Below are 23263 nucleotides of genomic sequence, written 5' to 3' on the forward strand. Positions count from 1 at the left end.
AAGCCGTGGATCGATAGGGTGGTAGGTTGGGTTAGGCACATTTTCATATTTCTGCATGCCTATGCCATTTTTATGGCTTGTAAATTCATACAATGGTCCCTTAAGCCTTCTCGTGAAGTTTCATGGCAAGACGACTCGTTTTCTATTTTTCACGATTTTCAAATCTTTTTGCGGTTCAAGATTTTTTCAAATTTTTTCGGAAGGGGTTTTGGCCCCAAACTTGGTAGACGTGATCCTTGTATTTTTGTTAGCATGCACAAAACAATTTAGCTAAAAACTCGAAGTGTACAAGATTTTGTAACCATTTGAAAAAAGTGTCCCCATTTCAGACACTTTAATGGCTACTGGCAGCAAACCTGTAAAATCTCAAATGCTCTTTAAGGGGGTGTGAGTTCTCGAGGTTTGATGCGAGATAAGGGGCCAATATAAGGGCCAAGTACCAGCACCCATCATACATCATGTGTACACACCCCCCCGGCCCCCCCGATCGACGGAACCCCGATGCCACCGGTCAGGTTCTCTAGCGATGCTCCGGTGATGGTGCCCCGGCGAAGAAAAATGCGGCACCAGCACATGCTCGATTCCAGCATGTGCTGCCGCAACCCTCGATCTGGTCCGATCTTAGACTGGGAATGAACTTCGTATGCTTAGACTGGGAATGAACTCCGTATGCCTAAGTCAACCCACGAAACGAGCGTGCAGGTGCTCAGTCGCCGGAGGGGCGGCATGCACAGGCTGGGTTCGACCGGGTCCCCCTCTACGTGCGGCTGATCCTACTATCGCAACCGTCAATCTAGTCCAATCTTAGACTACGAATGAACTTTGTATGCCTAAGCCAACTGACGAAATGAGCGGGCGGACGGGCAGGCAGGCACTACGCTGGCCAGAGAGATAAGATGCGCAAGCCGTGGTTCGATAAGGTGGTAGGTGGGTTTAGGCACATCTTCATATTTCTACGTGCCAATGCCATTTTTATGGCTTGTAAATTCATATAATGGTCCCGTAAACCTACACGAAGTTTCATGGCAAGACGAATCGTTTTCTATTTTTTATGATTTTTGAAACCTTTTACGGTTCGGGATTTTTTCAAATTTTTTTGAAAGGAGTTTTGGCCCCAAACTTGGTAGACGTGATCCTTGTATTTTTGCTGGCATGCACAAAAAAATTCAGCTAAAAACTCGAAGTGTACAAGATTTTGTGACCACTTGAAAAAAATGTCCCCATTTCAGACACTTTAATGGCTACTGGCAGCAAACCTATAAAATCTCAAATGCTCTTTAAGGGGGTGTGAGTTCTCGAGGTTTGATGAGGGAAAGGGGGCCAATATAAGGGCCAAGTACCAGCACCCATCTCACATCATGTGCGCACACCCCCCGACCCCTCCAATCGCCGAAACCCCAATGCCGCCGGTCAGGTTCTCCAATGATCCTCCGACGATGGTGCCCCAGCGAAGAAAAATACGGCACCAGCACATGCCCGAGCACAGCATGTGCTACCACAACCCTCGATCCGGTCCAATCTTAGACTGGGAATGAACTCCGTATGCTTAGACTGGGAATGAACTCCGCATGCCTAAGTCAACCCACGAAACGAACATGCGGGCACTCAGTCGGTCGAGGGGCGGGATGCGTAAGTCGAGGATCAACCGGGTCCCCCTCTACGTGCTGGTGATCCTGCTACCACAACCCTCGGTCTGGTCTAATCTTAGACTGGGAATGAACTATGTATGCCTAAGCCAACCGACGAAACGATCGGGCGGGTGGGCACTACGTCGGCCAGAGAAACGGGATGCACAAGCCGTGGATCAATAGGGTCCCCTTCTACGTGCTGTCGATCCTGCTGCCGTAACCCTCGGTCCGATCTGATCTTAGATTGGGAATGAACTCAGTATGCCTAAGCCAACCGATGAAACGAGTGGGCGGGCGGGCGAGCGGGCACTACGCTGGCCAGAGAGACGGGATGCGCAAGCCGTGGATCGATAGGGTGGTAGGTGGGTTTAGGCACATCTTCATATTTCTGCTTGCCAATGCCATTTTTATGGCTTGTAAATTTATACAATGGTCCCATAAGCCTTCATGTGAAGTTTCATGCCAAGACGACTCGTTTTCTATTTTTCACGATTTTCAAATCTTTTTGAGGTTTGGGATTTTTTAAAATTTTTTCAGAAGGAGTTTTGGCCCCAAACTTAGTAGACATGATCCTTGTATTTTTTTTGGCATGCACAAAAAAACTCAGCTAAAAACTCGATGTGTACAAGATTTTGTGACCATTTGAAAAAAGTGTCCCCATTTCAGACACTTTAATGGCTATTGGCAGCAAACCTGTAAAGTCTCAAATGCTCTTTAAGGGGGTGTGAGTTCTCGAGGTTTGGGGGGGGATAGGGGGCCAATATAAGGGCCACATACCAGCCCCCATCACACATCATGTGCGCACACCCCCCGGCCCCCTGATCGTCGGAGCCCCAACGCCACTGGTCAGGTTCTCCAGTGATGGTCCAGTGATGGTGCCCCGACGAAGAAAAATGCGGCACCAGCACATGCCGAGCCCAACATGTGCTGTCGCAACCCTCGATCCGGTCCGATCTTAGATTGGGAAAGAACTCCATATGCTTAGACTGGGAATGAACTCCGTATGCCTAAGTCAACCAACGAAACGAGCGGGCGGGCGGATGAGTGGGCACTACTCCAGCCAGAGAGACAGGATCCGCAAGCCGTGGATCGATAGGGTGGTAGGTTGGTTTAAGCACATCTTCATATTTCTGCGTGCCAATGCCATTTTTATGGCTTGTAAATTCATACAATGGTCCCTTAAGCCTTCTCGTGAAGTTTCATGGCAAGACGACTCGTTTTCTATTTTTCACAATTTTCGAATCTTTTTGCGGTTCAGGATTTTTTCAAATTTTTTAGGAAGGGGTTTTGGTCGAAAACTTGGTAGACGTGATCCTTGTATTTTTGTTGGCATGTACAAAACAATTAAGCTAAAAACTTGAAGTGTACAAGATTTTGTAACCATTTGAAAAAAGTATCCCCATTTCAGACACTTTAATTGCTATTGGCAGCAAACCTGTAAAATCTCAAATGCTCTTTAAGGGGGTGTGAGTTCTCGAGGTTTGATGCGAGATAGGGGGCCAAAATAAGGGTGAAGTACCAGCAGCCATCGCACATCATGTGCACACACCCCCCCAGCCCCCCGATTGCCGAAACCCCAATGCCGTCGGTCAGGTTCTCTAGCGATGCTTCGGTGATGGTGCCCTGGTGAAGAAAAATACGGCACCAGCACATGCCCGAGCCCAGCATGTGCTGCCGTAACCCTCGATCCGGTCCGATCTTAGATTGGGAATGAACTCCGTATGCTTAGACTGGGAATGAACTCCGTATGCCTAAGTCAACCCACGAAACGAGCGTGCGGGCGCTCAGCCGACCAAAGGGGCGGGATGCGCAAGCCGGGGATCAGTCGGGTCCCCCTTTACGTACTGCCGATCCTGCTACCGTAACCCTTGGTCTGGTCTAACTTTAGACTGGGAATGAACTTCGTATGCCTAAGCCAACCAATGAAACGAGCGGGCGGGCGGGCAGGCGGGCACTATGCCGACCAAAGAGACGGGATGAGCAAGCCGTGGATCGATAGGGTGGTAGGTGGGTTTAGGCACATCTTCATATTTCTACGTGCCAATGCCATTTTTATGGCTTGTAAATCCATACAATGGCCCCTTAAGCCTTCACGTGAAGTTTCAAGGCAACATGACTCATTTTCTATTTTTCACGATTTTTGAAACTTTTTGCTGTTCGAGATTTTTTAAAATTTTTTCAGAAGGAGTTTTGGCCCCAATCTTGGTAGACGTGATCCTTGTAGTTTTGTTGGCATGCACAAAAACATTCAGCTAAAAACTCTAAGTGTACAATATTTTGTGGCCATTTGAAAAAAGTGTCCCGATTTCAGACACTTTACTGGCTACTGGGCTCGGGCATGTGCTGGTGCCACATTTTTCTTCGCCGGGGCACCATCACCGGAGCATCGTCGGAGAACCTGACCGACGGCATTGGGGTTCCGACAATCGGGGGGGCCGGGGGTGGGGGGTGTGCGCATGTGATGTGCGATGGGTGCTGGTACTTGGCCCTTATATTGGCCCCCTATCCCTCATCAAACCTCGAGAACTCACACCCCCTTAAAAAGCATTTGAGATTTTACAAGTTTGATGCCAGTAGCCATTAAAGTGTTTGAAATGGGGACACTTTTTTCAAATGGCCACAAAATATTGTACACTTGGAGTTTTTAGCTGAATGTTTTTGTGCATGCCAACAAAAATACAAGGATCACGTCTAGCAAGATTGGGGCCAAAACTCCCTCAGAAAAAATTTTAAAAAATCTCGAACCGTAAAAAGTTTCAAAAATCGTGAAAAATAGAAAACGAGTCATCTTGCCATGAAACTTCACGTGAAGGCTTAAGGGACCATTGTATGAATTTACAAGCCATAAAAATGGCATTGGCATGCAGAAATATGAAGATGTGCCGAAACCAATCTACCACCCTATCGATCCACGGCTTGCGCATCCCGTCTCTCTAGCCGGCGTAGTGCCCGCCCGTCCGCTCGTTTCGTTGGTTGGCTTAGGCATGCGGAGTTCATTCCCAATCTAAGATGAGACCAGACTGATGGTTACGGCAGCAGGATCGATAGCACGTAGAGGGGGACCCGGTTGATCCCCGGCTCGCGTATCCCGCCCCTTTGGCCGGTTGAGCGCCCGCACGTTCGTTTCGTGGGTTGACATAGGCATACGGAGTTCATTCCCAGTCTAAGCATACGAAGTTCATTCCCAGTCTAACATCAGACTGGACCGAGGGTTGCGGCACCACATGCTGGGCTCGGGCATGTGCTGGTGACGTATTTTTCTTCGTCGGGGCACCATCACCGAAGCATTGCCAGAGAACCTGACCGGCGGCATTGGGGTTCTGGCAATCGGGGGGGCCGGGAGGGGGGTGTGAGCACATTATGTGTGATGGGTGCTGGTACTTGGCCCTTATATTGTCCCCCTATCCCTCATCAAACCTCAAGAACTCACACCCCTTTAAAGAGCATTTGAGATTTTACAGGTTTGCTGCCAGTAGCCAATAAAGTGTCTGAACTGGGGACACTTTTTTCAAATGGTCACAAAATCTTGTACACCTCGAGTTTTTAGCTGAATTTTTTTATGCATGCCAACAAAAATACAAGGATCACATCTGCCAAGTTTGGGGTGAAAACTCCTTCCAAAAAATTTTGACAAAACCTCGAACTGTAAAAAGTTTCGAAAATCGTGAAAAATAGAAAACGAGTCGTCTTGCCATGAATCTTCACGTGAAGGCTTAAGGAACAATTGTATGAATTTACAAGCTCAGGCATGTGCTGGTGCCGCATTTTTCTTCGTCGGGGCACCATCGTCGGGGCATCATCGGAGAACCTGACCGACGGCATTGGGGTTTCGGCGATCGGGGGGGCCGGGGGGGTGTGTGCACATGATATGCGATGGGTGCTGGTACTTAGCCCTTATATTGGCCCCCTATCCCTCATCAAACCTCGAGAACTCACACCCCTTAAAGAGCATTTGAGATTTTATAGGTTTGCTACCAGTAGCCATTAAAGTGTCTGAAATGGGGACACCTTTTTCAAATGGTCACAAAATCTTGTACACTTTGAGTTTTTAGTTGAATTTTTTTGTGCATGCCAAAAAAAATACAAGGATCACTTCTACCAAGGTTGGGACCAAAATTCCTTCCAAAACAATTTTAAAAAATCCCGAACCGTAAAAAGTTTCAAAAATCATGAAAAATAGAAAACGAGTCGTCTTGCCATGAAACTTCACGTGAAGGCTTAAGGGACCATTGTATGAATGTACAAGCCATAAAAATGGCATTGGAACACAAAAATATGAAGATGTGCCTAAACCCACCTACCACCCTATCTATTCACGGCTTGCGCATCCCGTCTCTCTGGCCGACGTAGTGCCTGCCCGTCCGCCTGCCCGCTCGTTTCGTCGATTGGCTTAGGCATACGGAGTTCATTCCCAGCCTAAGATCAGACTGGATCGAGGGTTGCGGTAGCAGGATCGACAGCACGTAGAGAGGGACGCGACCGATCCTCGACTTACGCATGCCGCCCATCTGGCCGACTGAGCGCCCGTACGCTCATTTTGTGAGTTGACTTAGGCATACGGAGTTCATTCCCAGTCTAAGATCAGACCCGACCGATGGCTGCAGCTGCATATGCTAGGCTCGGGCATGTGCTGGTGCCGCATTTTTCTTCGTCGAGGCACCATTGCCGGAGCATCGTCGGAGAACCTAATCGGCGGCATTGGGGTTCCGACGATCGGGGGGGCTGGGGGGTGTGTGCACATGATGTGCGATCGGTGCTGGTACTTGACCCTTATATTGGCCCCCTATCCCTCATCAAACCTCGAGAACTCACACCCCTTAAAGAGCATTTGAGATTTTACAGGTTTTCTACCAGTAGCCATTAAAGTGTCTGAAATGGGGACACTTTTTTCAAATGGTCACAAAATCATGTACACTTCGAGTTTTTATCTGAATTTTTTTGTGCATGCCAACAAAAATACAAGGATCACGTCTAGCAAGTTTGGGGCCAAAAATCCTTCCAAAAAAATTTTAAAAAATCTCGAACCGCAAAAAGTTTTGAAAATCGTGAAAAATAGAAAATGAGTTGTCTTGCCATGAAACTTCACGTGAAGGCCTAATGGAGCATTGTATGAATTTACAAGCCATAAAAATGGCATTGGCACACAGAAATATGAAGATGTGCCCAAACCCACCTACCACCCTATCGATCCACGGCTTGCGCATACCGTCCTTCTGGCCGGCGTAGTGCCTGCCCACCCACCCTCTCGTTTCGTCGGTTGGCTTAGGCATACGGAGTTTATTCCAGTCTACGATCAGATCGGATCAAGGGTTATGATAGTAGGATCAATAGCACGTAGAGAGGGACGCGGCCGATCCCCGGCTCGCGCATTCCGCCCCTCTGGCCAGCGGAGCGCCCGCACGCTCATTTTGTGGGTTGACTTAGGCATACGGAGTTCATTCCCAGTCTAAGCATACGGAGTTCATTCCCAGCCTAAGATCAGATCAGATCGAGGGTTGTGGCAACATATGCTAGGCTCGGGCATGAGCTGGTGCAGCATTTTTCTTCGTCGGGGCACTATCGCCAGAGCATCGCCGAGAACCTGACCGGCGACATTGGGGCTCCGGCGATCGGGGGGGCCAAGGGGGTTGTGCGCACATGATGTGCGATGGTTACTGGTACTTGGCCCTTATATTGGCCCCCTATCCCTCATCAAACCTCGAGAACTCACACCCCCTTAAAGAGCATTTGAGATTTTACATGTTTGCTACCAGTAGCCATTAAAGTGTCTGAAATGGGGACATTTTTTTCAAATGGTCAAAAAATCTTATACACTTCAAGTTTTTAGCTGAATTTTTTGTGCATGCCAACAAAAATACAAGGATCACTTCTACCAAGGTTGGGGCCAAAATTCCTTCCGAAACAATTTTAAAAAATCCCGAACCGTAAAAAGTTTCAAAAATCATGAAAAATAGAAAATGAGTCGTCTTGCCATGAAACTTCACGTGAAGACTTAAGGGACCATTGTATGAATTTACAAGCCATAAATATGGCATTGGCACGCAGAAATATGAAGATGTGCCTAAACCCACCTACCACGCTATCGATCCATGGCTTGCACATCTCGTCTCTCTGGCCAGTGTAGAGCCCGCCCGCCCGCCCGCCTGCTCGTTTCGTCGGTTGCCTTAGGCATATGGAGTTCATTCCTAGTCTAAGAGCGGACCAGACTAAGGGTTGTGACAGCATGATAGATAGCACGCAGAGGGGGACCCGACCAATCCCCGGCTTGTGCATCTCGCCCAACTGGCCGGCTGAGCGCTCGCACGCTCGTTTCGTGGGTTGACTTGGGCATACGGAGTTCATTCCTAGTCCAAGCATACGAAGTTCATTCCCAGCCTAAGATTGGATCAGATCGAGGGTTGCGGCAGCACATGCTGGGCTCGGGCATGTGCTGGTGCCGCATTTTTCTTCGTCGGGGCACCATCACTGGAGAACCTGACCGACGACATTGGGGTTCCGGCGATCGGGGGGGCCGGGGGGGTGTGCGCACATGATGTGTGATGGGTGCTGGTACTTGGCCCTTATATTGGCCCCCTATCTCTCATCAAACCTCAAAAACTCACACCCCCTTAAAGAGCATTTGAGATTTTACAAGTTTGCTGCCAGTAGCAATTAAAGTGTCTAAAATGGGGACACATTTTTCAAATGGTCACAAAATCTTGTACACTTCGAGTTTTTAGCTGAATTTTTTTGTACATGCCAACAAAAATACAAGGATCACGTCTACCAAGTTTGGGGCCAAAACTCCTTTCGAAAAAATTTTAAAAAATCCCAAACCGTAAAAAGTTTTGAAAATCGTGAAAAATAAAAAACAAGCCGTCTTGCCATGAAACATCACGTGAAGGCTTAAGGGACCGTTGTATGAATTTGCAAGCCATAAAAATGGCATTGGCATGCAAAAATATGAAGATGTGCCTAAACCCACCTGCCACCCTATCGATCCACAGCTTGTGCATCCCGTTTTTCTGGTCGGCGTAGTGCCCGCCCGCCCGCCCACTCCTTTCGTCAGTTGGCTTAGGCATACGGAGTTCATTCCCAGTCTAAGATCAGATCAGACAGAGGGTTGCGACAACAGGATTGGTAGCACATAGAGGGGGACCCGATCGATCCCCGGGTTACGCATCCCGCCCTTCTGGCCATATGATCGCCCACACGCTCGTTTCATGAGTTGACATAGGCATACGTAGTGCCCGCCCGCTCGTTTCGTCGGTTGGCTTAGGCATACGGAGTTCATTCCCAGTCTAAGATCGGACCAGACCAAGGGTTGCGGCAGCACGAAGAGGGGGATCCGACCGATCCCCGGCTTGCTCATCCTGCCCTTCTGGCCAGTTGAGCGCCCGCACGCTCGTTTTATGGGTTGACTTAGGCATACGAAGTTCATTCCCAGTCTAAGCATACGGAGTTCATTCCCAGTCTAAGATTAGACCGAATCGAGGGTTCCGACAGCACATGCTGGGCTTGGGCATATGTTGGTGCCACTTTTTTCTTCGTCGGGGCACCATCGTCGGAGCATCGTCAGAGAAACTGACCGACGGCATTGGGGTTCCGGTGATCGGGGGGCCGGGGGTGGTGTGCCCACATGGTGTGTGATGGGTGCTGGTACTTGGCCCTTATATTGGCCCCCTATCCCTCATCAAACCTTGAGAACTCACACCCCTTTAAAGAGCATTTGAGTTTTATTTGTTTGCCGCCAGTAGCCATTAACGTGTCTAAAATGGGGACACTTTTTTGAAATAGTCACAAAATCTTGTACACTTCGATTTTTTAGCTGAATTTTTTTGTGCATGCCAACAAAAATACAAGGATCTACCAAGTTTGGGTCCAAAACTCCTTACAAAAAAATTTTAAAAAAACCCGAACCACAAAAAGTTTCAAAAATCATGAAAAATAGAAAACGAGTCGTATTGCCATGAAACTTCACGTGAAGGCTTAAGGGACCATTGTATGAATTTACAAGCCATAAAAACGGCATTGGCATGCAGAAATATGAAGATGCGCCTAAACCCACGTACCACCCTATCGATCCACGGCTTGCGCATCCCGTCTCTCTGGCCGATGTAGTGCCCGCCCGCCCGTTCGTTTTGTCAGTTGGCTTATGCATACGGAGTTCATTCAGAGTCTAATATCAGATCGAACAGAGGGTTGCAGTAGCAGGATCGGTAGCATGCAGAGGGGGACCCAACCGATCCCCGGCTTGCGCATCCCACCCCTCTGGCCGGTTGAGCGCCCGCACGCTCGTTTCGTGGGTTCACTTAGGCATACGAAGTTCATTCCCAGTCTAACCATACGGAGTTCATTCCCAGTCTAAGATCAGACCGGACCAAGGGTTACGGTAGCACATGCTGGGCTCGGGCATGTGCTGGTGCTGTATTTTTCTTCGTCGGGGCACCATCGTCGGAGCATCGTTGGAGAACCTGATCGACAGCATTAGGGTTCCGACGACTGGGGGGGCCGGGGGGTGTGCACACATGATGTGCGATGGGTGCTAGTACTTGGCCCTTATATTGGCCCCCTATCCCTCATCAAACCTCGAGAACTCACCACCCCTTAAAGAGCATTTGAGATTTTACAGGTTTGCTGCCAGTAGCCATTAAAGTGTCTCAAATGGGCACACTTTTTTCAAATGGTCACAAAATCTTGTACACTTCGAGTTTTTAGCTGAATATTTTTGTGCATGCCAACAAAAATACAAGGATCACGTCTACCAACTTTTGGGCCAAAACTCCTTCTGAAAAAATTTTTAAAAATCCCGAACCGTAAAAGTTTTAAAAAATCGTGAAAAATAGAAAATGAGTCGTCTTGCCATGAAACTTCTCGTGAAGGCTTAACGGACCATTGTATGAATTTACAAGCCATAAAAATGGCATTGGCACGCAGAAATATGAAGATGTGCCTAAACGCACCTACCACCCTATCGATCCACGGCTTGCACATCCCGACCCTCTGGCCGACGTAGTGCTCGCCCGCCCGCGCGCACGCTCGTTTCATCAGTTGGCTTAGGCATACAGAGTTGATTCCCAATCTAAGATCGGATCAGACCGAGGGTTACGGCAGCAAGATCGGCAGCACGTAGATGGGGACTTGGACTATCCCCGGCTTGCGCATCCCGCCCCTTTGGCCAACTGAGCACCCGCACGCTCGTTCCGTGGGTTGACTTAGGCATACGGAGTTCATTCCCAGTCTAAGCATACGGAGTTCATTCCCAGTCTAAGATCGGACCGGACCGAGGGTTGCGACAGCACATGCTGGGCTCGGGCATGTTTTGGTGTCGCTTTTTTCTTCGTCGGGGCACCATCACTGGAGAACCTGACCAGCGACATTGGGGTTCCGACGATCGGGTGGGCTGGGGGGCGGTGTGCGCACATGATGTGCGATGGGTGCTGGTACTTGGCCCTTATATTGGCCCCCTATCCCTCATCAAACCTCAAGAACTCACACCCCCTTAAAGAGCATTTCAGATTTTACACGTTTGCTGCCAGTAGCCATTAAAGTGTCTGAAATGGGGATACTTTTTTGAAATGGTCACAACATCTTGTACACGTCGAGTTTTTAGCTGAAATTTTTGTGCATGCCAACAAAAACACAAGGATCACCTCTACCATGTTTGGGGCCAAAAATCCTTCCGAAAAAATTTTAAAAAATCCCGAACCGCTAAAAGTTTGCAAAATCATGAAAAATAGAAAATGAGTTGTCTTGTCATAAAACTTCACGTGAAGGCTTAGGGGACTGTTGTATGAATTTACAAGCCATAAAAATGGCATTGGCACGCAGAAATATGAAGATGTGCCTAAACCCACCTGCCACCCTATCGATCCACGGCTTGCGCATCCCGACCCTTTGGCCGACGTAGTGCTCGCCCGCCCGCCCGCGCGCTCGTTTCATCAGTTGGCTTAGGCATACAGAATTCATTCCCAGTCTAAGATCAGACCAGACCAAGGGTTGCAGCAGCAAGATCGGCAGGACGCAGAGGGAGACTTGGACTATCCCCGGCTTGGGCATCTCGCCCCTTTGGCCGGCTGAGCACCCGCACGCTCGTTTCGTGGGTTGACTTAGGCATACGGAGTTCATTCCCAGTCTAAGATCGGACTGGACCTAGGGTTGCTGCAGCACATGCTGGGCTCGGGCATGTTTTGGTGCCGCTTTTTTCTTTGCCGGGGCACCATCACCGGAGCATCCCGGAGAACCTGACCAGCGGCATTGGGGTTCCGGCGATCGGGTGGGCTGGGGGGCGGTGTGCGCACATGATGTACGATGGGTGCTGGTACTTGGCCCTTATATTGGCCCCTATCCCTCATCAAACCTCGAGAACTCACACCCCCTTAAAGAGCATTTCAGATTTTACACGTTTGCTGCCAGTAGCCATTAAAGTGTCTGAAATGGGGACACTTTTTTCAAATGGTCACAAAATCTTGTACAGTTTGAGTTTTTCGCTGAATTTTTTTGTGCATGCCAAAAAAAGTACAAGGATCACGTTTACCAAGTTTGGGGCCAAAACTCCTGCCGAAAAAATTTTAAAAAATCCCAAACCGTAAAAAGTTTCAAAAATCATGAAAAATAGAAAACGAGTCATCTTGCCATGAAACTTCACGTGAAGGCTTAAGGGACCATTGTATGAATTTACAAGCCATAAAAATGGCATTGCCAATTAGAAATATGAAGATGTGCCTAAACCCACCTACCACCCTATCGATCCACGGCTTGCGCATCCCGTCTCTCTGGCCGGTGAAGTGCCCGCCCGCCCGCTCATTTTGTCGGTTAGCTTAGGCATACGGAATTAATTCCCAGTCTAAGATCGGACTGGACTGAGGGTTACGGCAGTAGGATCGACAGCACGTTGAGGGGGACCCGATCGATCCCTGGCTTGCATATCTCGCCCCTCTGGCAGGTTGAGCACCCACACGCTCGTTTCGTGGGTTGACTTAGGCATACGTAGTTCATTCCCAGCCTAAGATCAGACCAGACCGAAGGTTGCGGCAGCACATGCTGGGCTCGGGCATGTGTTGGTGCCACATTTTTCTTCGTTGGGGCACCATCGTCAGAGCATGCCGGAGAACCTGACCGAATGCATTGGGGTTCCAGCGATCGGGGGGCCGGGGGGTGTACGCACATGATGTGCGATGGGTGCTGGTACTTGAACCTTATATTGGCTCCCTATCCCTCATCAAACCTTGACATCTCACACCCCCTTAAAGAGCATTTGATATTTTACAGGTTTACTGCCAGTAGCCATTAAAGTGTCTGAAATGGGGACACTTTTTGCAAATGGTCACAAAATCTTGTACACTTCGAGTTTTTAGCTAAATTTTTTTATGCATGCCAAAAAAAATAAAAGTATCACGTCTACCAAGTTTGGGGCCAAAACTTCTTCCAAAAAAATTTTAAAAAATCTCGAACCGTAAAAAGTTTCAAAAATCCTGAAAAATAGAAAACGAGTCCTCTTGCCATAAAACTTCACGTGAAGGCTTAAGGGACCATTGTATGATTTACAAGCCATAAAAATGGCATTGGCACACAGAAACATGAAGGTGTGCCTAAACCCACCTACCACCCTATTGATCCACGGCTTGCGCATCCCATCTCTCTGGCCGACGTAGCGCCTACCCGCCCGCTAGTTTCGTCGGTTGGCTTAGGCATACGGAGTTCATTCCCAATCTAAGATTGGATCAGACCGAGGGTTGCAGAAGCGGGATCGATAGCACACAGAGGGGGATCCCGCCTATCCCCAGCTTGCGCATCCCGCCCCTCTGGCCGACTGAGCACCCGCACGCTCATTTCATGGGTTGACTTAGGCATACGGAGTTCATTCCCAATCTAAGCATACGGAGTTCATTCCCAGTCTAAGATCGGACCAGACCGAGGGTTGCAACAACACATACTGGGCTCGGGCATGTGTTGGTGTCGCATTTTTCTTCATCGAGGCACCATCGTCGAACCATCGCCAGAGAACCTGACCGACAGCATTGAGGTTTCGGCGATCGGGGGGGCCGGAGGGGTGTGCGCACCTGATGTGCGATGGGTGCTGGTACTTGGCCCTTATATTGGCCCCCTATCCCTCATCAAACCTCGAGAACTGACACTCCCTTAAAGAGCAATTGAGATTTTACAGGTTTGCTGTCAGTAGCCATTAAAGTGTCTGAAATGGGGACACTTTTTTCAAATGGTCACAAAATCTTGTACACTTCGAATTTTTAGCTGAATTTTTTTGTGCATGCCAACAAAAATGCAAGGATCACGTCTACCAAGTTTGGGGCCAAAAATCCTTTCGAAAAAATTTTAAAAAATCCTGAACCACAAAAAGTTTCAAAAATCATGAAAAATAGAAAACGAGTCGTCTTGCCATGAAACTTCACGTGAAGGCTTAAGGGACCATTGTATGAATTTACATGTGATAAAAATGGCATTGGCACGTAGAAATATGAAGATGTGCCTAAACCCACCTACCACTCTATCAATCCACGGCATGTGCATCCTGTCTTTCTGGTCGACGTAGTGCCCACCCGCCCGCCCGCCTGATCGTTTCATCAGTTGGCTTAGGCAAACGGAGTTCATTCCTAGGCTAAGATCGGACTGGATCGAGGGTTGCAACAATAGGATCGACAGCACGTAGAATGGGACCCGACTGATCCCCGGCTTGCGCATCCCGCCCCTCTAGTCGGCTGAGCATCCGTACGCTCATTTTATGGGTTGACTTAGGCATACGGAGTTCATTCCCAGTAAAAGATCGGACCGAATCGAGGTTTGCAGCAGCACATGCTGGGCTCGGCCGGGTGTTGGTGCCGTATTTTTCTTCGTCGGGGCACCATCACCGGATGTGCGATGGGTGCTGGTACTTGGCCCTTATATTGTCCCCCTATCCCTCATCAAACCTCGAGAACTCACACCCCCTTAAAGAGCGTTTGGGATTTTACAGGTTTGCTGCTAGTAGCCATTAAAGTGTCTGAAATGGGCACACTTTCTTCAAATAGTCACAAAATCTTGTACACTTCAAGTTCTTAGCTGAAATTTTTTCTGTGAGCCAAAAAAAATACAAGGATCACGTCTACCAAGCTTTGGGCCAAAACTCCTTCCATAAAAATTTTAAAAAATCCCAAACCGCAAAAAGTTTTAAAAATCGTGAAAAATAGAAAACGAGTCATCTTGCCATGAAACTTCACGTGAAGGCTTAAGGGACCATTGTATGAATTTACAAGCCATAAAACTGGCATTGGCACATGAAAATATGAAGATATGCCTAAACCCACCTACCACCCTATCGATCCACGGCTTGCGCATCCCGTCTCTCTGGCTGGAGTAGTGCCCGCCCGCCCGCTCATTTCGTCGGTTGCCTAAGGCATACGGAGTTCATTCCTAGTCTAAGATCAGATTGGACCGAGGGTTGCGGCAGTAGGATCGATAGCACGTAGAGGGGGACCCGGTCGATCCCCGACTTGTGCATCCCCCCCTTTGGCCGGTTGAATGCCCGCACACTCGTTTCATGGGTTGACTTAGGCATACGGAGTTCATTCCCAGTCTAAGATTGGATCGGGTCGAGGGTTGCGGCAGCACATGCTAGGCTCAGGCATGTGCTGGTGCCACATTTTTCTTCGTCAGGGCACCATCACCGGAGCATCACCAGAGAACCTGACCGGCGGCATTGGGGTTCCGACGATCGGGGGGGCCGAGGGGGTGTGCGCACAACATTTGCGATGGGTGCTGGTACTTGGCCCAAATATTTGGCCCCTATCCCTCATCAAACCTCAAGAACTCACACCCCCTTAAAGAGCATTTGAGATTTTACAGGTTTGCGCATCCCGCCCCTTTGGCCGGTTGAACGCCCGCATGCTCGGTTCGTGGGTTGACTTAGGCATACGGAGTTCATTCCCAGTCTAAGATTGGACCAGACCGAGGGTTGCAGCAGCACATACTAGGCTCAGGCATGTGCTGGTGCCACATTTTTCTTTGTCAAGGCACCATCGCCGGAGCATCGCCGGAGAACCTGACCGGCGGCATTGGGGTTCTGACGATCGGGGGGGCCGGGGGGGTGTGCGCACATGATGTGTGATGGGTGCTGGTACTTGGCCTTTATATTGGCCCCCTATCCCTCATTAAACCTTGAGAACTCACACCTCTTTAAAGAGCATTTGAGATTTTACAGGTTTGCTGCCAGTAGCCATTAAAGTGTTTGAAATGGGGACACTTTTTTCAAACGATCACAAAATCTTGTACACTTCGAGTTTTTAGCTGAATTTTTTTTGTGCATGCCAAAAAAATTACAAGGATCACGTCCACCAAGTTTGGGGGCAAAACTCCTTCCGAAAAAATTTTAAAAAATCTTGAACCGCCAAAAGTTTCCAAAATCGTGAAAAATAGAAAACAAGTCATCATGCCATGAAACTTCACGTGAAGGCTTAAGGGAAAATTGTATGAATTTACAAGCCATAAAAATGGCATTGGCATGCAGAAGTATGAAGACGTGCCTAAACCCACCTACCACCCTATCGATCCACAGCTTGCGCATCCCGTCTCTCTGGCCGACGTAGTGCTCGCCCGCCCACCCGCTCGTTTCATCGGTTGGCTTAGGCATATGGAGTTCATTCATAGTCTAAGATCAGACTGGATCGAGGGTTGCCGCATCAGGATCGGCAGCACGCAGAGGGGGACCCAATCGATACCCGGCTTACGCATCCCACGAGCGTGCCGGCTGAGCGCCCTTACGCTCGTTTTGTGGGTTGACATAGGCATATGGAGTTCATTCCCAGTTTAAGCATACGGAGTTCATTCCCAGTCTAAGCATACGGAGTTCATTCCCAGTCTAAGATCGGATCGAAATGAGGGTTGCGGCAGCACATGCTGGGCTCGGGCATGTGCTGGTGCCACATTTTTCTTCGTCGGGGCACCATCGCTGGAGAACCTGACCGGCGGCATTGGGGTTTCGACGATCGGGGGGGCCGAGGGGGTGCGCATATGATGTGCGATGGGTGCTGGTACTTGGCCATTATATTGGCCCCCTATCCCTCATCAAACCTCGAGAACTCACACCCCCTTAAAGTGCATTTGAGATTTTACACGTTTGCTGCCAATAGCCATTAAAGTGTCTGAAATGGGGACACTTTTTTCAAATGGTCACAAAATCTTGTACACTTCGAGTTTTTAGCTGAATTTTTTTTATGCATGCCAACAAAAATACAAGGATCATGTCTACCAAGTTTGGGGTCAAAACTCCTTCCGAAAGAATTTTAAAAAATCCCGAACCGTAAAATGTTTCAAAAATTGTGAAAAATAGAAAACGAGTCGTCTTGCCATGAAACTTCACGTGAAGGCTTAAGGGACAATTGTATGAATTTACAAGCCATAAAAATGGCATTAGCACACAAAAGTATGAAGATGTGCCTAAACCCACCTACCACCTTATCGATCCACGACGCGCGCATCCCATCCCTTTGGCCAGCGTAGTGCCCGCTCGCCCGCACGTCCGATCGTTCCGTCGGTTGGCTTATGCATATGGAGTTCATTACCAGTCTAAGATCAAACCAGATCGAGCATTGCGGCAGCAGGATCGGCAGCCCGAAGAGGGGGGCTCGGCTGATCCTCAGCTTGCGCATCCCGTCCCTCTGGCCGACTGAGCGCCCGCACACTCGTTTCGTGGTTTGACTTAGGCATACGGAGTTCATTCCCAGTCTAAGCATATGGAGTTCATTCCCAGTCTAAGATCGGACCGGACCAAGGGTTACGGCAGCACATGTTGAGCTCGGGCATGTGCTGGTGCCACATTTTTCTTCACCGGGGCACCATCGTCGAAGAACCTGACCGGCGACATTGGGGTTTCCGCGATCGGGGGGGCCGGGGAGGGGTGTGCGCACATGATGTGCGATGGGTGCTGGTACTTGGCCCTTATATTGGTCCCCTATCCCTCATCAAACCTCAAGAACTCACACCCCTTAAAGAGCATTTGAGATTTTATAGGTTTGCTGCCAGTAGCCATTAAAGTGTTTGAAATGGGGACACTTTTTTCAAATGGTCACAAAATCTTGTACACTTTGAGTTTTTAGCTGAATTTTTTTGTGCATGCCAACAAAAATACAAGGATCACGTCTACCAACTTTTTGGCCAAAACTCCTTCCGAAAAAATTTTAACAAATCTCGAACCGCAAAAAGTTTCAAAAATCGTGAAAAATAGAAAACGAGTCGTCTTGCCATGAAACTTCACGTGAAGGCTTAAGGGACCATTGTATGAATTTACAACCCATAAAAATGGCATTGGCACACAGAAATGTGAAGAGGTGCCTAAACCCACCTACCACCCTATCGATCTACGGCTTACGCATCCCATCTCTCTGGCCGGCATAGTGCCCGCCCATCCGTTCGCTCGTTTCATCGGTTGGCTTAGGCATACGGAGTTCATTCCCAGTCTAAGATCGGACTGGATCTAGGGTTACGACAGCAGGATTGACAGCACACAGAGGGGGACCCGATCGACTCTCGGCTTGCGCACCCACCCCTCTGGTCGGATGAGCGCCCCCACGCTCGTTTCATGGGTTGACTTAGGCATACGGAGTTCATTCCCAGTCTAAGCATACGAAGTTGATTCCCAATCTAAGATCGAACGGGACCGAGGGTTACGGCAGCACATGCTGGGCTCGGGCATGTGCTGGTGCCGCATTTTTCTTCGTCGGGGCACCATCGTCGGAGCATCGCCGGATAACCTGACCAACGGCATTGGGGTTCCGACGATCGGGGGCGCCGGAGGGGGATGTGCACATGATGTGCGATTGGTGCTGGTACTTGGCCCTTATATTGGCCCCCTATCCCTCATCAAACCTCCAGAACTCACACCCCTTTATAGAGCATTTGAGATTTTATAGGTTTGCTGCCTGTAGCCAATAAAGTGTCTGAAATGGGGACACTTTTTTCAAATTGTCACAAAATCTTGTACACTTCACGTTTTTAACTGAATTTTTTTGTGTATGCCAACAAAAATACAAGGATCATGTCTACCAAGTTTGGGGCCAAAATGCCTACCGAAAAATTTTTAAAAAATCTCGAACCGTAAAAAGTTTTAAAAATCATGAAAAATAGAAAATGAATCGTCTTCCCATGAAACTTCACGTGAAGGCTTAAGGGACCGTTGTATGAATTTATAAGCCATAAAAATGGCATTGGCATGCAGAAATATGAAGATGTGCCTAAACCCACCAACCACCCTATCGATCCACGGCTTGCGCATCCCTTCTCTCTGGCCGACGTAGTGCCCGCCCACCCGCTCGTTTCATCGGTTGGCTTAGGCATACGGAGTTCATTCCCAGTCTAAATCAGACCTGACTGAGGGTTATGGCAGCAGGATCGACAGTATGTAGAGGGGGACCCGATCGATCTCCGGCTTGGGCGTCCCGCCCCTCTGGCCGATTGAGTGCCCGCATGCTCATTTCGTGGGTTGACTTAGCCATACAGAGTTCATTCCCAGTTTAAGCATACGAAGTTCATTCCCAGTCTAAGATCAGACTAGACCAAGGGTTGCGACAGCACGTGCTGGGCTCGAGCATGTGCTGGTGCCGCATTTTTCTTCGTCGGGGCACCATCGCCAGAGCACCTGACCGACGGCATTGGGGTTTCGGTGATCGAGGGGGCCGAGGGGGGTGTGCGCACATGATGTGCGATGGGTGCTGGTACTTGGCCCTTATATTGGCCCTCTATCCCTCATCAAACCTCGAGAACTCACACCTCCTTAAAGAGCATTTGAGATTTTAAGGTTTTCTGCTAGTAGCCATTAAAGTGTCTAAAATGGGGACACTTTTTTCAAATGGTCACAAAATATTGTACACTTCGAGTTTTTAGCTGAATGTTTTTGTGCATGCCAACAAAAATACAAGGATCACGTCTACCAAGTTTGGGGCCAAAACTCCTTCCAAAAAAATTTTAAAAAATCACGAACCGTAAAAAGTTTCAAAAATCGTGAAAAATAGAAACGAGTCGTCTCGCCATGAAACTTCACGTGAAGGCTTCAGGGAACATTGTATGAATCTACAAACCATAAAAATGGCATTGGCAAGCAGAAATATGAAGATGTGCCTAAACCCACCTACCACCCTATCGATCCACGGCTTGCGCATCCAGTCTCTCTGGCCGACGTGGTGCCCGCCCGCCCACACGACCGCTCGTTTCGTCGGTTGGCTTAGGCATACGGACTTAATTCCCAGTCTAAGATTAGACTGGATCGAGGGTTGCGGCCGTAGGATCTGCAGCACACAGAGAGGGACCCGACCGATCCTCGGCTTGTTAATCCCACCCCTCTGGCCGGCTGAGCGCCTGCACGTTCGTTTCGTGGGTTGACTTACGCATACGGAGTTCATTCCTAGCCTAAGCATACGGAGTTCATTCCCATTCTAAGATCTGACCAGATCGAGGGTTGCGGCAACACATCCTGGGCTCGGGCATGTGCTGGTGCCGCATTTTTCTTCGTCGGGGCACCATCGTCGGAGCATCGTCGGAGAACCTGACAGGCGGCATTGGGGTTCCGACGATCGGGGGGGCCGAGGGGGTTGTTTGCACATGATGTGCAACGGGTGCTGGTACTTGGCCCTTACATTGGCCCCCTATCCCTCATCAAACGTCGAGAACTCACACCGCCTTAAAGAGCATTTGAGATTTTACAGGTTTGCTGCCAGTAGCCATTAAAGTGTCTGAAATGGGGACACTTTTTTCAAATGGTCACAAAATCTTGTACACTTCGAGGTTTTTGCTGAATTTTTTTGTGCATGCCAAAAAAAATACAAGGATCATGTCTACTAAGTTTGGGGCCAAAATTCCTTCCAAAAAAATTTAAAAAAATCCCAAACCGTAAAAAGTTATGAAAATTGTGAGAAATAGAAAACGAGTCGTCTTGCCATGAAACTTCTTATGAAGGCTTAAGGGACCATTGTATGAATTTACAAGCCATAAAAATGGCATTGGCATGCAGAAATATGATGATGTGCCTAAACCTACCTACCACCCTATTAATCCACGGCTTGCGCATCCCGTCCCTCTGGTCGGCGTAGTTCCCACCCGCCCGCTCGTTTCGTCGGTTGGCTTAGGCATACGGAGTTCATTCCCAGTCCAAGATTAGACCAGACCGAGGGTTGTGATAGCAGGATCGACAGCACGTAGAGGGGGCATCGACCGATCCCCGGCTTGCGCATCCCGCCCCTCTGGCCGGCTGAACGCCCGCACGCTCATTTCATGGGTTGACTAAGGCGTACGGAGTTCATTCCCAGCCTAAGCATACGGAGTTCATTCCAAGTCTAAGATCGGATCGGACCGAGGGTTACGGCAGTACATGCTGGGCTCAGGCATGTGCTGGTGCCACATTTTTCTTCCCCGGGGCACCATCGTCGGAGAACATGACCGACGGCATTGGGGTTTCGATGATCGGAGGGGCCGGGGGGTGGGTGTGCGCACATGATGTGCGATGGGTGCTGGTACTTCGCCCTTATATTGGCCCCCTATCCCTCATCAAACCTTGAGAACTCACACCCCCTTAAAGAGCATTTGAGATTTTACAGGTTTGCTGCCAGTAGCCATTAAAGTGTTTGAAATGGGGACACTATTTTCAAATGGTCACAAAATCTTGTACACTTCGAGTTTTTAGTTGAATTTTTTTGTGCATGCCAAGGCTTAAGTACCATTGTATGAATTTCCAAGCCATAAAAATGGCATTGGCACGTAGAAATATTAAGATGTGACTAAACCCACCTACCACCCTATCGATCCATGGCTTACGCATCCGGTCCCTCTGGCCGGCTTAGTGCCCGCCCGCCCGCCCGCCCACTCATTTCATCGGTTGGCTTAGGCATACGGAGTTCATTCCCAAGCCAAGATCAGGCCGGACCAAGGGTTGCAGCAGCAGGATCGGCAGCACGCAGAGGGGGACCCGATCGATCCTTGGCTTGTGCATCTCGCCCCTCTGGCCGACTGAGCGCCCGCACACTCGTTTCATGGGTTGGCTTAGGCATACGGAGTTCATTCCCAGTCTAAGCTTACGGAGTTCATTCCCAGTCTAAGATCAGACTGGATCGAGGGATGCCATAGCAGATGCTAGGCTCGAGCAAATGCTGGTGCCGCATTTTTCTTCGTCGGGGTACCATCACCAGAGCATCGCCGGAAAACTTGACCGGCGGCATTGGGGTTTCGACGATCGGGGGCCCGGGGGGGTGTGCGCACATTATGTGTGATGGGTTCTGGTACTTGGCCCTTATATTGGCCCCCTATCCCTTATCAAACCTCAAGAACTCACACCCCCTTAAAGAGCTTTTGAGATTTTACAGGTTTGCTGCCAGTAGCCATTAAAGTGTCTGAAATGGGGACACTTTTTTCAAATGGTCACAAAATCATGTACACTTTGAGTTTTTAGCTGAATTATTTTGTGCATGCCAAAAAAAATACAAGGATCACGTCTAAGAAATGTTTGGGGCCAAAACTCCTTCTGAAAAAATTTTAAAAAATCCCGAACCACAAAAAGTTTTGAAAATCGCAGAAAATAGAAAACGAGTCGTCTTGCCATGAAACTTCACGTGAAGGCTTAAGGGACCGTTGTATGAATTTACAAGCCATAAAAATAGCATTGGCACGCAAAAATATCAAGATGTGCCTAAACCCACTTACCACCCTATCGATCTATGGCTTACGTATCCCGTCTCTCTGGCCGACGTAGTGCCCAACCGCCCGCCTACCCACCCGCCCGCACATTTCATCGGTTGGCTTAGGCATACGGAGTTTATTCCCAGTCTAAGATTGGACCGAACTGAGTTTTGTGATAGCAGGATTGGTAGCACGTAGACGGGGACCCGACTGATCCCCGCCTTGCGCAACCCGCCCCTCTGGCCGGCTGAGCGCCCGCACGCTCATTTTGTGGGTTAGCTTAGGCATACGGAGTTCATTCCCAGTCTAAGATCAGACCAGACCGTAGGTTACGGCAGCACATGCTGGGCTCGGGCATGTGCTGGTGCCGCATTTTTCTTTGCCGAGGCACCATCCCTGGAGCATCGCCGGAGAACCTGACCGGGGCATTGGGGTTTCGACGATCGGGGGGGCCGGGGGGTGTGCGCACTTGATGTGCGATGGGTGCTGGTGCTTGGCCCTTCTATTGGCCCCCTATCCCTTATCAAACCTCGAGAACTCACACCCCCTTAAAGAACATTTGAGATTTTACAGGTTTGCTGCCAGTAGCCATTAAAGTGTCTCAAATGGGGACACTTTTTTCAAATGGTCACAAAATCTTGTACACTTCTAGTTTTTAGCTAAATTTTTTTAGGCATTCCAACAAAAATACAAGGATCACGTGTACCAAGTTTGGGGAGAAAACTCTTTCCGAAAAAATTTTAAAAAATCCCTAACCGAAAAAAGTTTCGAAAATCGTGAAAAAGAGGAAACGAGTCGTCTTGCCATGAAACTTCACGTGAAGGCTTAAGGGACCGTTGTATGAATTTTCAAGCCATAAAAATAGCATTGGCATGAAAAAATATCAAGATGTGCCTAAACCAACTTACCACCCTATTGATCCATGGCTTACGTATCCCGTCTCTCTGGCCGACGTAGTGCCCGACCGATCGCCCGCCCGCACATTTCATCGGTTGGCTTAGGCA

Source organism: Durio zibethinus, chromosome 5, assembly GCF_047325235.1.
Source record: "Durio zibethinus cultivar Kanyao isolate XHJ-2024 chromosome 5, ASM4732523v1, whole genome shotgun sequence".
Taxonomy (NCBI): Eukaryota; Viridiplantae; Streptophyta; class Magnoliopsida; order Malvales; family Malvaceae; genus Durio; species Durio zibethinus.